We start from the raw sequence: 16,545 nt of genomic DNA, 5'->3' as shown, positions 1-16,545 counted from the left end.
AGACCACCGTTTCCGGCGTAATTTGACGCGCTGAATGCGATAAAACAAGTTTTAGGTCGCCTGCATGTATAGAAAAAAAGTTATCAACCGATATCTGAAAAACAAACAAACGGAATTCGACTCCGTGTTTTGAGCAATATCAGAACAAAGACGACCGTTTCCGGCGTAATTTGACGCGCTGAATGCGATAAAACAAGTTTTAGGCCGCTAGCATGTATAGAAAAGAAGTTACTCACCGATATCCACGAAACAAACAAACGAAATTCGACTTCGCGTTTTGAGCAATATCAGAACAAAGACGACCGTTTCCGGCGTAATTTGACGCGCTGAATGCGATAAAACAAGTTTCAGGTCGCTAGCATGTATAGAAAAAAAGTTACTCACCGATATCCACGAAACAAACAAACGGAATTCGACTCCGTGTTTTGAGCAATATCAGAACAAAGACGACCGTTTCCGGCGTAATTTGACGCGCTGAATGCGATAAAACAAGTTTTAGGCCGCTAGCATGTATAGAAAAGAAGTTACTCACCGATATCCACGAAACAAACAAACGGACTTCGACTTCGTGTTTTAAGCAATATCAAAACAAAGACGACCGTTTCCGGCGTAATTTGACGCGCTGAATGCGATAAAACAAGTTTTAGGTCGCTAGCATGTATAGAAAAAAAGTTACCAACCGATATCCACGAAACAAACGAACGGAATTCGACTTCGTGTTTTGAGCAATATCAAAACAAAGACGACCGTTTCCGGCGTAATTTGACGCGCTGAATGCGATAAAACAAGTTTTAGGTCGCTAGCATGTATAGAAAAAAAGTTACTCACCGATATCCACAAAACAAACAAACGGAATCCGACTTCGTGTTTCAAGCAATATCAAAACAAAGACGGCCGTTTCCGGCGTAATTTGACGCGCTGAATGCGATTATACAAGTTTTAGGTCGCTAGCATGTATAGAAAAAAAGTTACTCACCGATATCCACGAAACAAACAAACGGAATTCGACTCCGTGTTTTGAGCAATATCAGAACAAAGACGACCGTTTCCGGCGTAATTTGACGCGCTGAATGCGATAAAACAAGTTTTAGGTCGCCAGCATGTATAGTAAAAAAGTTATCAACCGATATCTAAAAAACAAACAAACGGACTTCGACTTCGTGTTTTGAGCAATATCAAAACAAAGACGACCGTTTCCGGCGTAATTTGACGCGCTGAATGCGATAAAACAAGTTTTAGGTCGCTAGCATGTATAGAAAAAAAGTTACTCACCGATATCCACGAAACAAACAAACGGAATTCGACTTCGTGTTTTGAGCAATATCAGAACAAAGACGACCGTTTCCGGCGTAATTTGACGCGCTGAATGCGATAAAACAAGTTTTAGGTCGCCAGCATGTATAGAAAAAAAGTTACTCACCGATATCCACGAAACAAACAAACGGAATTCGACTCCGTGTTTTGAGCAATATCAGAACAAAGACGACCGTTTCCGGCGTAATTTGACGCGCTGAATGCGATAAAACAAGTTTTAGGCCGCTAGCATGTATAGAAAAGAAGTTACTCACCGATATCCACGAAACAAACAAACGAAATTCGACTTCGCGTTTTGAGCAATATCAGAACAAAGACGACCGTTTCCGGCGTAATTTGACGCGCTGAATGCGATAAAACAAGTTTCAGGTCGCTAGCATGTATAGAAAAAAAGTTACTCACCGATATCCACGAAACAAACAAACGGAATTCGACTCCGTGTTTTGAGCAATATCAGAACAAAGACGACCGTTTCCGGCGTAATTTGACGCGCTGAATGCGATAAAACAAGTTTTAGGCCGCTAGCATGTATAGAAAAGAAGTTACTCACCGATATCCACGAAACAAACAAACGGACTTCGACTTCGTGTTTTAAGCAATATCAAAACAAAGACGACCGTTTCCGGCGTAATTTGACGCGCTGAATGCGATAAAACAAGTTTTAGGTCGCTAGCATGTATAGAAAAAAAGTTACCAACCGATATCCACGAAACAAACGAACGGAATTCGACTTCGTGTTTTGAGCAATATCAAAACAAAGACGACCGTTTCCGGCGTAATTTGACGCGCTGAATGCGATAAAACAAGTTTTAGGTCGCTAGCATGTATAGAAAAAAAGTTACTCACCGATATCCACAAAACAAACAAACGGAATCCGACTTCGTGTTTCAAGCAATATCAAAACAAAGACGGCCGTTTCCGGCGTAATTTGACGCGCTGAATGCGATTATACAAGTTTTAGGTCGCTAGCATGTATAGAAAAAAAGTTACTCACCGATATCCACGAAACAAACAAACGGAATTCGACTCCGTGTTTTGAGCAATATCAGAACAAAGACGACCGTTTCCGGCGTAATTTGACGCGCTGAATGCGATAAAACAAGTTTTAGGTCGCCAGCATGTATAGTAAAAAAGTTATCAACCGATATCTAAAAAACAAACAAACGGACTTCGACTTCGTGTTTTGAGCAATATCAAAACAAAGACGACCGTTTCCGGCGTAATTTGACGCGCTGAATGCGATAAAACAAGTTTTAGGTCGCTAGCATGTATAGAAAAAAAGTTACTCACCGATATCCACGAAACAAACAAACGGAATTCGACTTCGTGTTTTGAGCAATATCAGAACAAAGACGACCGTTTCCGGCGTAATTTGACGCGCTGAATGCGATAAAACAAGTTTTAGGTCGCCAGCATGTATAGAAAAAAAGTTACTCACCGATATCCACGAAACAAACAAACGGAATTCGACTCCGCGTTTTGAACAATATCAGAACAAAGACGACCGTTTCCGGCGTAATTTGACGCGCTGAATGCGATAAAACAAGTTTTAGGTCGCCAGCATGTATAGAAAAAAAGTTATCAGCCGATATCTGAAAAACAAACAAACGGACTTCGACTTCGTGTTTTGAGCAATATCAAAACAAAGACGACCGTTTCCGGCGTAATTTGACGCGCTGAATGCGATAAAACAAGTTTTAGGTCGCTAGCATGTATAGAAAAAAAGTTACTCACCGATATCCACGAAACAAACAAACGGAATTCGACTCCGTGTTTTGAGCAATATCAGAACAAAGACGACCGTTTTCGGCGTTATTTGACGCGCTGAATGCGATAAAATGAGTTTCAGGTCGCTAGCATGTATAGAAAAAAAGTAACTCACCGATATCCACGAAACAAACAAACGGAATTCGACTCCGTGTTTTGAGCAATATCAGAACAAAGACGACCGTTTCCGGCGTAATTTGACGCGCTGAATGCGATAAAACAAGTTTTAGGCCGCTAGCATGTATAGAAAAAAAGTGACCAACCGATATCTGAAAAACAAACAAACGGACTCCGACTTCGTCTATCGAGCAATATCAAAACAAAGACGGCCGTTTCCGGCGTAATTTGACGCGCTGAATGCGATAAAACAAGTTTTAGGTCGCTAGCATGTATAGAAAAAAAGTTACTCACCGATATCCACGAAACAAACAAACGGAATTCAACTTCGTGTTTTGAGCAATATCAGAACAAAGACGACCGTTTCCGGCGTAATTTGACGCGCTGAATGCGATAAAACAAGTTTTAGGTCGCCAGCATGTATAGAAAAAAAGTTATCAGCCGATATCTGAAAAACAAACAAACGGACTTCGACGTCGTGTTTTAAGCAATATCAGAACAAAGACGACCGTTTCCGGCGTAATTTGACGCGCTGAATGCGATAAAACAAGTTTTAGGTCGCCAGCATGTATAGAAAAAAAGTTATCAGCCGATATCTGAAAAACAAACAAACGGACTTCGACGTCGTGTTTTAAGCAATATCAAAACAAAGACGACCGTTTCCGGCGTAATTTGACGCGCTGAATGCGATGGAACAAGTTTTAGGTCGCTAGCATGTATAGAAAAAAAGTTACTCACCGATATCCACGAAACAAACAAACGGAATTCGACTTCGTGTATTGGGCAATATCAGAACAAAGACGACCGTTTCCGGCGTTATTTGACGCGCTGAATGCGATAAAACAAGTTTCAGGTCGCTAGCATGTATAGAAAAAAAGTAACTCACCGATATCCACGAAACAAACAAACGGAATTCGACTCCGTGTTTTGAGCAATATCAGAACAAAGACGACCGTTTCCGGCGTAATTTGACGCGCTGAATGCGATAAAACAAGTTTTAGGCCGCTAGCATGTATAGAAAAAAAGTGACCAACCGATATCTGAAAAACAAACAAACGGACTCCGACTTCGTCTATCGAGCAATATCAAAACAAAGACGGCCGTTTCCGGCGTAATTTGACGCGCTGAATGCGATAAAACAAGTTTTAGGTCGCTAGCATGTATAGAAAAAAAGTTACTCACCGATATCCACGTAACGAACGAACGGAATTCGACTCCGTGTTTTAAGCAATATCAAAACAAAGACGACCGTTTCCGGCGTAATTTGACGCGCTGAATGCGATAAAACAAGTTTCAGGTCGCTAGCATGTATAGAAAAAAAGTTACCAGCCGATATCTGAAAAACAAACAAACGGACTTCGACGTCGTGTTTTAAGCAATATCAAAACAAAGACGACCGTTTCCGGCGTAATTTGACGCGCTGAATGCGATGGAACAAGTTTTAGGTCGCTAGCATGTATAGAAAAAAAGTTACTCACCGATATCCACGAAACAAACAAACGGAATTCGACTCCGCGTTTTGAGCAATATCAGAACAAAGACGACCGCTTTTGGCGTAATTTGACGCGCTGAATGCGATAAAACAAGTTTTAGGTCGCTAGCATGTATAGAAAAAAAGCTACTCACCGATATCCACGAAACAAACAAACGGAATTCGACTTTGCGTTTTGAGCAATATCAGAACAAAGACGACCGTTTCCGGCGTAATTTGACGCGCTGATGCGATCAAACAAGTTTCAGGTCGCTAGCATGTATAGAAAAAAAGTTACTCACCGATATCCACGAAACGAACGAACGGAATTCGACTTCGTGTTTTAAGCAATATCAAAACAAAGACGACCGTTTCCGGCGTAATTTGACGCGCTGAATGCGATAAAACAAGTTTTAGGTCGCCAGCATGTATAGAAAAAAAGTTATCAGCCGATATCTGAGAAACAAACAAACGGACTTCGACGTCGTGTTTTAAGCAATATCAAAACAAAGACGACCGTTTCCGGCGTAATTTGACGCGCTGAATGCGATGGAACAAGTTTTAGGTCGCTAGCATGTATAGAAAAAAAGTTACTCACCGATATCCACGAAACAAACAAACGGAATTCGACTTCGTGTATTGGGCAATATCAGAACAAAGACGACCGTTTCCGGCGTTATTTGACGCGCTGAATGCGATAAAACAAGTTTCAGGTCGCTAGCATGTATAGAAAAAAAGTAACTCACCGATATCCACGAAACAAACAAACGGAATTCGACTCCGTGTTTTGAGCAATATCAGAACAAAGACGACCGTTTCCGGCGTAATCTGACGCGCTGAATGCGATAAAACAAGTTTTAGGCCGCTAGCATGTATAGAAAAAAAGTGACCAACCGATATCTGAAAAACAAACAAACGGACTCCGACTTCGTCTATCGAGCAATATCAAAACAAAGACGGCCGTTTCCGGCGTAATTAGACGCGCTGAATGCGATGGAACAAGTTTCAGGTCGCTAGCATGTATAGAAAAAAAGTTACTCACCGATATCCACGTAACGAACGAACGGAATTCGACTCCGTGTTTTAAGCAATATCAAAACAAAGACGACCGTTTCCGGCGTAATTTGACGCGCTGAATGCGATAAAACAAGTTTTAGGTCGCAAGCATGTATAGAAAAAAAGTTACTCACCGATATCCACGAAACAAACAAACGGAATTCAACTTCGTGTTTTGAGCAATATCAGAACAAAGACGACCGTTTCCGGCGTAATTTGACGCGCTGAATGCGATAAAACAAGTTTTAGGTCGCCAGCATGTATAGAAAAAAAGTTATCAGCCGATATCTGAAAAACAAACAAACGGACTTCGACGTCGTGTTTTAAGCAATATCAAAACAAAGACGACCGTTTCCGGCGTAATTTGACGCGCTGAATGCGATGGAACAAGTTTTAGGTCGCTAGCATGTATAGAAAAAAAGTTACTCACCGATATCCACGAAACAAACAAACGGAATTCGACTTCGTGTATTGGGCAATATCAGAACAAAGACGACCGTTTCCGGCGTTATTTGACGCGCTGAATGCGATAAAACAAGTTTCAGGTCGCTAGCATGTATAGAAAAAAAGTAACTCACCGATATCCACGAAACAAACAAACGGAATTCGACTCCGTGTTTTGAGCAATATCAGAACAAAGACGACCGTTTCCGGCGTAATTTGACGCGCTGAATGCGATAAAACAAGTTTTAGGCCGCTAGCATGTATAGAAAAAAAGTGACCAACCGATATCTGAAAAACAAACAAACGGACTCCGACTTCGTCTATCGAGCAATATCAAAACAAAGACGGCCGTTTCCGGCGTAATTTGACGCGCTGAATGCGATAAAACAAGTTTTAGGTCGCTAGCATGTATAGAAAAAAAGTTACTCACCGATATCCACGTAACGAACGAACGGAATTCGACTTCGTGTTTTAAGCAATATCAAAACAAAGACGACCGTTTCCGGCGTAATTTGACGCGCTGAATGCGATAAAACAAGTTTCAGGTCGCTAGCATGTATAGAAAAAAAGTTACTCACCGATATCCACGAAACAAACAAACGGAATTCGACTTCGTGTTTTGAGCAATATCAGAACAAAGACGACCGTTCCCGGCGTAATTTGACGCGCTGAATGCGATAAAACAAGTTTCAGGTCGCTAGCATGTATAGAGAAAAAGTTACTCACCGATATCCACGAAATAAACAAACGGAATTCGACTCCGTGTTTTGAGCAATATCAGAACAAAGACGACCGTTTCCGGCGTAATTTGACGCGCTGAATGCGATAAAACAAGTTTTAGGTCGCTAGCATGTATAGAAAAAAAGTTACTCACCGATATCCACAAAACAAACAAACGGAATCCGACTTCGTGTTTCGAGCAATATCAAAACAAAGACGGCCGTTTCCGGCGTAATTTGACGCGCTGAATGCGATAATACAAGTTTTAGGTCGCTAGCATGTATAGAAAAAAAGTTACTCACCGATATCCACGAAACAAACAAACGGAATTCGACTCCGTGTTTTGAGCAATATCAGAACAAAGACGACCGTTTCCGGCGTAATTTGACGCGCTGAATGCGATAAAACAAGTTTTAGGTCGCTAGCATGTATAGAAAAAAAGTTACTCACCGATATCCACGAAACAAACAAACGGAATTCGACTTCGTGTTTTGAGCAATATCAGAACAAAGACGACCGTTTCCGGCGTAATTTGACGCGCTGAATGCGATAAAACAAGTTTTAGGTCGCCTGCATGTATAGAAAAAAAGTTATCAACCGATATCTGAAAAACAAACAAACGGAATTCGACTCCGTGTTTTGAGCAATATCAGAACAAAGACGACCGTTTCCGGCGTAATTTGACGCGCTGAATGCGATAAAACAAGTTTTATGCCGCTAGCATGTATAGAAAAGAAGTTACTCACCGATATCCACGAAACAAACAAACGGAATTCGACTTCGCGTTTTGAGCAATATCAGAACAAAGACGACCGTTTCCGATGTAATTTGACGCGCTGAATGCGATAAAACAAGTTTCAGGTCGCTAGCATGTATAGAAAAAAAGTTACTCACCGATATCCACGAAACATACAAACGGAATTCGACTCCGTGTTTTGAGCAATATCAGAACAAAGACGACCGTTTCCGGCGTAATTTGACGCGCTGAATGCGATAAAACAAGTTTTAGGTCGCTAGCATGTATAGAAAAAAAGTTACTCACCGATATCCACGAAACAAACAAACGGAATTCGACTTCGTGTTTTGAGCAATATCAGAACAAAGACGACCGTTTCCGGCGTAATTTGACGCGCTGAATGCGATAAAACAAGTTTTAGGTCGCCTGCATGTATAGAAAAAAAGTTATCAACCGATATCTGAAAAACAAACAAACGGAATTCGACTCCGTAATTTGAGCAATATCAGAACAAAGACGACCGTTTCCGGCGTAATTTGACGCGCTGAATGAGATAAAACAAGTTTTAGGCCGCTAGCATGTATAGAAAAGAAGTTACTCACCGATATCCACGAAACAAACAAACGGAATTCGACTTCGCGTTTTGAGCAATATCAGAACAAAGACGACCGTTTCCGGCGTAATTTGACGCGCTGAATGCGATAAAACAAGTTTCAGGTCGCTAGCATGTATAGAAAAAAAGTTACTCACCGATATCCACGAAACAAACAAACGGAATTCGACTTCGTGTTTTGAGCAATATCAGAACAAAGACGACCGTTTCCGGCGTAATTTGACGCGCTGAATGCGATAAAACAAGTTTTAGGTCGCTAGCATGTATAGAAAAAAAGTTACTCACCGATATCCACGAAACAAACAAACGGAATTCGACTTCGTGTTTTGAGCAATATCAGAACAAAGACCACCGTTTCCGGCGTAATTTGACGCGCTGAATGCGATAAAACAAGTTTTAGGTCGCCTGCATGTATAGAAAAAAAGTTATCAACCGATATCTGAAAAACAAACAAACGGAATTCGACTCCGTGTTTTGAGCAATATCAGAACAAAGACGACCGTTTCCGGCGTAATTTGACGCGCTGAATGCGATAAAACAAGTTTTAGGCCGCTAGCATGTATAGAAAAGAAGTTACTCACCGATATCCACGAAACAAACAAACGAAATTCGACTTCGCGTTTTGAGCAATATCAGAACAAAGACGACCGTTTCCGGCGTAATTTGACGCGCTGAATGCGATAAAACAAGTTTCAGGTCGCTAGCATGTATAGAAAAAAAGTTACTCACCGATATCCACGAAACAAACAAACGGAATTCGACTCCGTGTTTTGAGCAATATCAGAACAAAGACGACCGTTTCCGGCGTAATTTGACGCGCTGAATGCGATAAAACAAGTTTTAGGCCGCTAGCATGTATAGAAAAGAAGTTACTCACCGATATCCACGAAACAAACAAACGGACTTCGACTTCGTGTTTTAAGCAATATCAAAACAAAGACGACCGTTTCCGGCGTAATTTGACGCGCTGAATGCGATAAAACAAGTTTTAGGTCGCTAGCATGTATAGAAAAAAAGTTACCAACCGATATCCACGAAACAAACGAACGGAATTCGACTTCGTGTTTTGAGCAATATCAAAACAAAGACGACCGTTTCCGGCGTAATTTGACGCGCTGAATGCGATAAAACAAGTTTTAGGTCGCTAGCATGTATAGAAAAAAAGTTACTCACCGATATCCACAAAACAAACAAACGGAATCCGACTTCGTGTTTCAAGCAATATCAAAACAAAGACGGCCGTTTCCGGCGTAATTTGACGCGCTGAATGCGATTATACAAGTTTTAGGTCGCTAGCATGTATAGAAAAAAAGTTACTCACCGATATCCACGAAACAAACAAACGGAATTCGACTCCGTGTTTTGAGCAATATCAGAACAAAGACGACCGTTTCCGGCGTAATTTGACGCGCTGAATGCGATAAAACAAGTTTTAGGTCGCCAGCATGTATAGTAAAAAAGTTATCAACCGATATCTAAAAAACAAACAAACGGACTTCGACTTCGTGTTTTGAGCAATATCAAAACAAAGACGACCGTTTCCGGCGTAATTTGACGCGCTGAATGCGATAAAACAAGTTTTAGGTCGCTAGCATGTATAGAAAAAAAGTTACTCACCGATATCCACGAAACAAACAAACGGAATTCGACTTCGTGTTTTGAGCAATATCAGAACAAAGACGACCGTTTCCGGCGTAATTTGACGCGCTGAATGCGATAAAACAAGTTTTAGGTCGCCAGCATGTATAGAAAAAAAGTTACTCACCGATATCCACGAAACAAACAAACGGAATTCGACTCCGCGTTTTGAACAATATCAGAACAAAGACGACCGTTTCCGGCGTAATTTGACGCGCTGAATGCGATAAAACAAGTTTTAGGTCGCCAGCATGTATAGAAAAAAAGTTATCAGCCGATATCTGAAAAACAAACAAACGGACTTCGACTTCGTGTTTTGAGCAATATCAAAACAAAGACGACCGTTTCCGGCGTAATTTGACGCGCTGAATGCGATAAAACAAGTTTTAGGTCGCTAGCATGTATAGAAAAAAAGTTACTCACCGATATCCACGAAACAAACAAACGGAATTCGACTCCGTGTTTTGAGCAATATCAGAACAAAGACGACCGTTTTCGGCGTTATTTGACGCGCTGAATGCGATAAAATGAGTTTCAGGTCGCTAGCATGTATAGAAAAAAAGTAACTCACCGATATCCACGAAACAAACAAACGGAATTCGACTCCGTGTTTTGAGCAATATCAGAACAAAGACGACCGTTTCCGGCGTAATTTGACGCGCTGAATGCGATAAAACAAGTTTTAGGCCGCTAGCATGTATAGAAAAAAAGTGACCAACCGATATCTGAAAAACAAACAAACGGACTCCGACTTCGTCTATCGAGCAATATCAAAACAAAGACGGCCGTTTCCGGCGTAATTTGACGCGCTGAATGCGATAAAACAAGTTTTAGGTCGCTAGCATGTATAGAAAAAAAGTTACTCACCGATATCCACGAAACAAACAAACGGAATTCAACTTCGTGTTTTGAGCAATATCAGAACAAAGACGACCGTTTCCGGCGTAATTTGACGCGCTGAATGCGATAAAACAAGTTTTAGGTCGCCAGCATGTATAGAAAAAAAGTTATCAGCCGATATCTGAAAAACAAACAAACGGACTTCGACGTCGTGTTTTAAGCAATATCAGAACAAAGACGACCGTTTCCGGCGTAATTTGACGCGCTGAATGCGATAAAACAAGTTTTAGGTCGCCAGCATGTATAGAAAAAAAGTTATCAGCCGATATCTGAAAAACAAACAAACGGACTTCGACGTCGTGTTTTAAGCAATATCAAAACAAAGACGACCGTTTCCGGCGTAATTTGACGCGCTGAATGCGATGGAACAAGTTTTAGGTCGCTAGCATGTATAGAAAAAAAGTTACTCACCGATATCCACGAAACAAACAAACGGAATTCGACTTCGTGTATTGGGCAATATCAGAACAAAGACGACCGTTTCCGGCGTTATTTGACGCGCTGAATGCGATAAAACAAGTTTCAGGTCGCTAGCATGTATAGAAAAAAAGTAACTCACCGATATCCACGAAACAAACAAACGGAATTCGACTCCGTGTTTTGAGCAATATCAGAACAAAGACGACCGTTTCCGGCGTAATTTGACGCGCTGAATGCGATAAAACAAGTTTTAGGCCGCTAGCATGTATAGAAAAAAAGTGACCAACCGATATCTGAAAAACAAACAAACGGACTCCGACTTCGTCTATCGAGCAATATCAAAACAAAGACGGCCGTTTCCGGCGTAATTTGACGCGCTGAATGCGATAAAACAAGTTTTAGGTCGCTAGCATGTATAGAAAAAAAGTTACTCACCGATATCCACGTAACGAACGAACGGAATTCGACTCCGTGTTTTAAGCAATATCAAAACAAAGACGACCGTTTCCGGCGTAATTTGACGCGCTGAATGCGATAAAACAAGTTTCAGGTCGCTAGCATGTATAGAAAAAAAGTTACCAGCCGATATCTGAAAAACAAACAAACGGACTTCGACGTCGTGTTTTAAGCAATATCAAAACAAAGACGACCGTTTCCGGCGTAATTTGACGCGCTGAATGCGATGGAACAAGTTTTAGGTCGCTAGCATGTATAGAAAAAAAGTTACTCACCGATATCCACGAAACAAACAAACGGAATTCGACTCCGCGTTTTGAGCAATATCAGAACAAAGACGACCGCTTTTGGCGTAATTTGACGCGCTGAATGCGATAAAACAAGTTTTAGGTCGCTAGCATGTATAGAAAAAAAGCTACTCACCGATATCCACGAAACAAACAAACGGAATTCGACTTTGCGTTTTGAGCAATATCAGAACAAAGACGACCGTTTCCGGCGTAATTTGACGCGCTGATGCGATCAAACAAGTTTCAGGTCGCTAGCATGTATAGAAAAAAAGTTACTCACCGATATCCACGAAACGAACGAACGGAATTCGACTTCGTGTTTTAAGCAATATCAAAACAAAGACGACCGTTTCCGGCGTAATTTGACGCGCTGAATGCGATAAAACAAGTTTTAGGTCGCCAGCATGTATAGAAAAAAAGTTATCAGCCGATATCTGAGAAACAAACAAACGGACTTCGACGTCGTGTTTTAAGCAATATCAAAACAAAGACGACCGTTTCCGGCGTAATTTGACGCGCTGAATGCGATGGAACAAGTTTTAGGTCGCTAGCATGTATAGAAAAAAAGTTACTCACCGATATCCACGAAACAAACAAACGGAATTCGACTTCGTGTATTGGGCAATATCAGAACAAAGACGACCGTTTCCGGCGTTATTTGACGCGCTGAATGCGATAAAACAAGTTTCAGGTCGCTAGCATGTATAGAAAAAAAGTAACTCACCGATATCCACGAAACAAACAAACGGAATTCGACTCCGTGTTTTGAGCAATATCAGAACAAAGACGACCGTTTCCGGCGTAATCTGACGCGCTGAATGCGATAAAACAAGTTTTAGGCCGCTAGCATGTATAGAAAAAAAGTGACCAACCGATATCTGAAAAACAAACAAACGGACTCCGACTTCGTCTATCGAGCAATATCAAAACAAAGACGGCCGTTTCCGGCGTAATTAGACGCGCTGAATGCGATGGAACAAGTTTCAGGTCGCTAGCATGTATAGAAAAAAAGTTACTCACCGATATCCACGTAACGAACGAACGGAATTCGACTCCGTGTTTTAAGCAATATCAAAACAAAGACGACCGTTTCCGGCGTAATTTGACGCGCTGAATGCGATAAAACAAGTTTTAGGTCGCAAGCATGTATAGAAAAAAAGTTACTCACCGATATCCACGAAACAAACAAACGGAATTCAACTTCGTGTTTTGAGCAATATCAGAACAAAGACGACCGTTTCCGGCGTAATTTGACGCGCTGAATGCGATAAAACAAGTTTTAGGTCGCCAGCATGTATAGAAAAAAAGTTATCAGCCGATATCTGAAAAACAAACAAACGGACTTCGACGTCGTGTTTTAAGCAATATCAAAACAAAGACGACCGTTTCCGGCGTAATTTGACGCGCTGAATGCGATGGAACAAGTTTTAGGTCGCTAGCATGTATAGAAAAAAAGTTACTCACCGATATCCACGAAACAAACAAACGGAATTCGACTTCGTGTATTGGGCAATATCAGAACAAAGACGACCGTTTCCGGCGTTATTTGACGCGCTGAATGCGATGGAACAAGTTTTAGGTCGCTAGCATGTATAGAAAAAAAGTTACTCACCGATATCCACGAAACAAACAAACGGAATTCGACTCCGCGTTTTGAGCAATATCAGAACAAAGACGACCGCTTTTGGCGTAATTTGACGCGCTGAATGCGATAAAACAAGTTTTAGGTCGCTAGCATGTATAGAAAAAAAGTTACTCACCGATATCCACGAAACAAACAAACGGAATTCGACTCCGCGTTTTGAGCAATATCAGAACAAAGACGACCGCTTTTGGCGTAATTTGACGCGCTGAATGCGATAAAACAAGTTTTAGGTCGCTAGCATGTATAGAAAAAAAGCTACTCACCGATATCCACGAAACAAACAAACGGAATTCGACTTTGCGTTTTGAGCAATATCAGAACAAAGACGACCGTTTCCGGCGTAATTTGACGCGCTGATGCGATCAAACAAGTTTCAGGTCGCTAGCATGTATAGAAAAAAAGTTACTCACCGATATCCACGAAACGAACGAACGGAATTCGACTTCGTGTTTTAAGCAATATCAAAACAAAGACGACCGTTTCCGGCGTAATTTGACGCGCTGAATGCGATAAAACAAGTTTTAGGTCGCCAGCATGTATAGAAAAAAAGTTATCAGCCGATATCTGAGAAACAAACAAACGGACTTCGACGTCGTGTTTTAAGCAATATCAAAACAAAGACGACCGTTTCCGGCGTAATTTGACGCGCTGAATGCGATGGAACAAGTTTTAGGTCGCTAGCATGTATAGAAAAAAAGTTACTCACCGATATCCACGAAACAAACAAACGGAATTCGACTTCGTGTATTGGGCAATATCAGAACAAAGACGACCGTTTCCGGCGTTATTTGACGCGCTGAATGCGATAAAACAAGTTTCAGGTCGCTAGCATGTATAGAAAAAAAGTAACTCACCGATATCCACGAAACAAACAAACGGAATTCGACTCCGTGTTTTGAGCAATATCAGAACAAAGACGACCGTTTCCGGCGTAATCTGACGCGCTGAATGCGATAAAACAAGTTTTAGGCCGCTAGCATGTATAGAAAAAAAGTGACCAACCGATATCTGAAAAACAAACAAACGGACTCCGACTTCGTCTATCGAGCAATATCAAAACAAAGACGGCCGTTTCCGGCGTAATTAGACGCGCTGAATGCGATGGAACAAGTTTCAGGTCGCTAGCATGTATAGAAAAAAAGTTACTCACCGATATCCACGTAACGAACGAACGGAATTCGACTCCGTGTTTTAAGCAATATCAAAACAAAGACGACCGTTTCCGGCGTAATTTGACGCGCTGAATGCGATAAAACAAGTTTTAGGTCGCAAGCATGTATAGAAAAAAAGTTACTCACCGATATCCACGAAACAAACAAACGGAATTCAACTTCGTGTTTTGAGCAATATCAGAACAAAGACGACCGTTTCCGGCGTAATTTGACGCGCTGAATGCGATAAAACAAGTTTTAGGTCGCCAGCATGTATAGAAAAAAAGTTATCAGCCGATATCTGAAAAACAAACAAACGGACTTCGACGTCGTGTTTTAAGCAATATCAAAACAAAGACGACCGTTTCCGGCGTAATTTGACGCGCTGAATGCGATGGAACAAGTTTTAGGTCGCTAGCATGTATAGAAAAAAAGTTACTCACCGATATCCACGAAACAAACAAACGGAATTCGACTTCGTGTATTGGGCAATATCAGAACAAAGACGACCGTTTCCGGCGTTATTTGACGCGCTGAATGCGATAAAACAAGTTTCAGGTCGCTAGCATGTATAGAAAAAAAGTAACTCACCGATATCCACGAAACAAACAAACGGAATTCGACTCCGTGTTTTGAGCAATATCAGAACAAAGACGACCGTTTCCGGCGTAATTTGACGCGCTGAATGCGATAAAACAAGTTTTAGGCCGCTAGCATGTATAGAAAAAAAGTGACCAACCGATATCTGAAAAACAAACAAACGGACTCCGACTTCGTCTATCGAGCAATATCAAAACAAAGACGGCCGTTTCCGGCGTAATTTGACGCGCTGAATGCGATAAAACAAGTTTTAGGTCGCTAGCATGTATAGAAAAAAAGTTACTCACCGATATCCACGTAACGAACGAACGGAATTCGACTTCGTGTTTTAAGCAATATCAAAACAAAGACGACCGTTTCCGGCGTAATTTGACGCGCTGAATGCGATAAAACAAGTTTCAGGTCGCTAGCATGTATAGAAAAAAAGTTACTCACCGATATCCACGAAACAAACAAACGGAATTCGACTTCGTGTTTTGAGCAATATCAGAACAAAGACGACCGTTCCCGGCGTAATTTGACGCGCTGAATGCGATAAAACAAGTTTCAGGTCGCTAGCATGTATAGAGAAAAAGTTACTCACCGATATCCACGAAATAAACAAACGGAATTCGACTCCGTGTTTTGAGCAATATCAGAACAAAGACGACCGTTTCCGGCGTAATTTGACGCGCTGAATGCGATAAAACAAGTTTTAGGCCGCTAGCATGTATAGAACAGAAGTTACTCACCGATATCCACGAAACAAACAAACGGAATTCGACTTCGTGTTTTGAGCAATATCAGAACAAAGACGACCGTTTCCGGCGTAATTTGACGCGCTGAATGCGATAAAACAAGTTTTAGGTCGCCAGCATGTATAGAAAAAAAGTTATCAGCCGATATCTGAAAAACAAACAAACGGACTTCGACTTCGTGTTTTAAGCAATATCAAAACAAAGACGACCGTTTCCGGCGTAATTTGACGCGCTGAATGCGATAAAACAAGTTTTAGGTCGCCAGCATGTATAGAAAAAAAGTTACTCACCGATATCCACGAAACAAACAAACGGAATTCGACTCCGCGTTTTGAACAATATCAGAACAAAGACGACCGTTTCCGGCGTAATTTGACGCGCTGAATGCGATGAAATAAGTTTTAGGTCGCCAGCATGTATAGAAAAAAAGTTATCAGCCGATATCTGAAAAACAAACAAACGGACTTCGA

The sequence above is a fragment of the Diprion similis genome, chromosome 4 (assembly GCF_021155765.1).
Source record: "Diprion similis isolate iyDipSimi1 chromosome 4, iyDipSimi1.1, whole genome shotgun sequence".
Lineage (NCBI taxonomy): Eukaryota > Metazoa > Arthropoda > Insecta > Hymenoptera > Diprionidae > Diprion > Diprion similis.
This window is presented reverse-complemented; position numbering follows the sequence as displayed.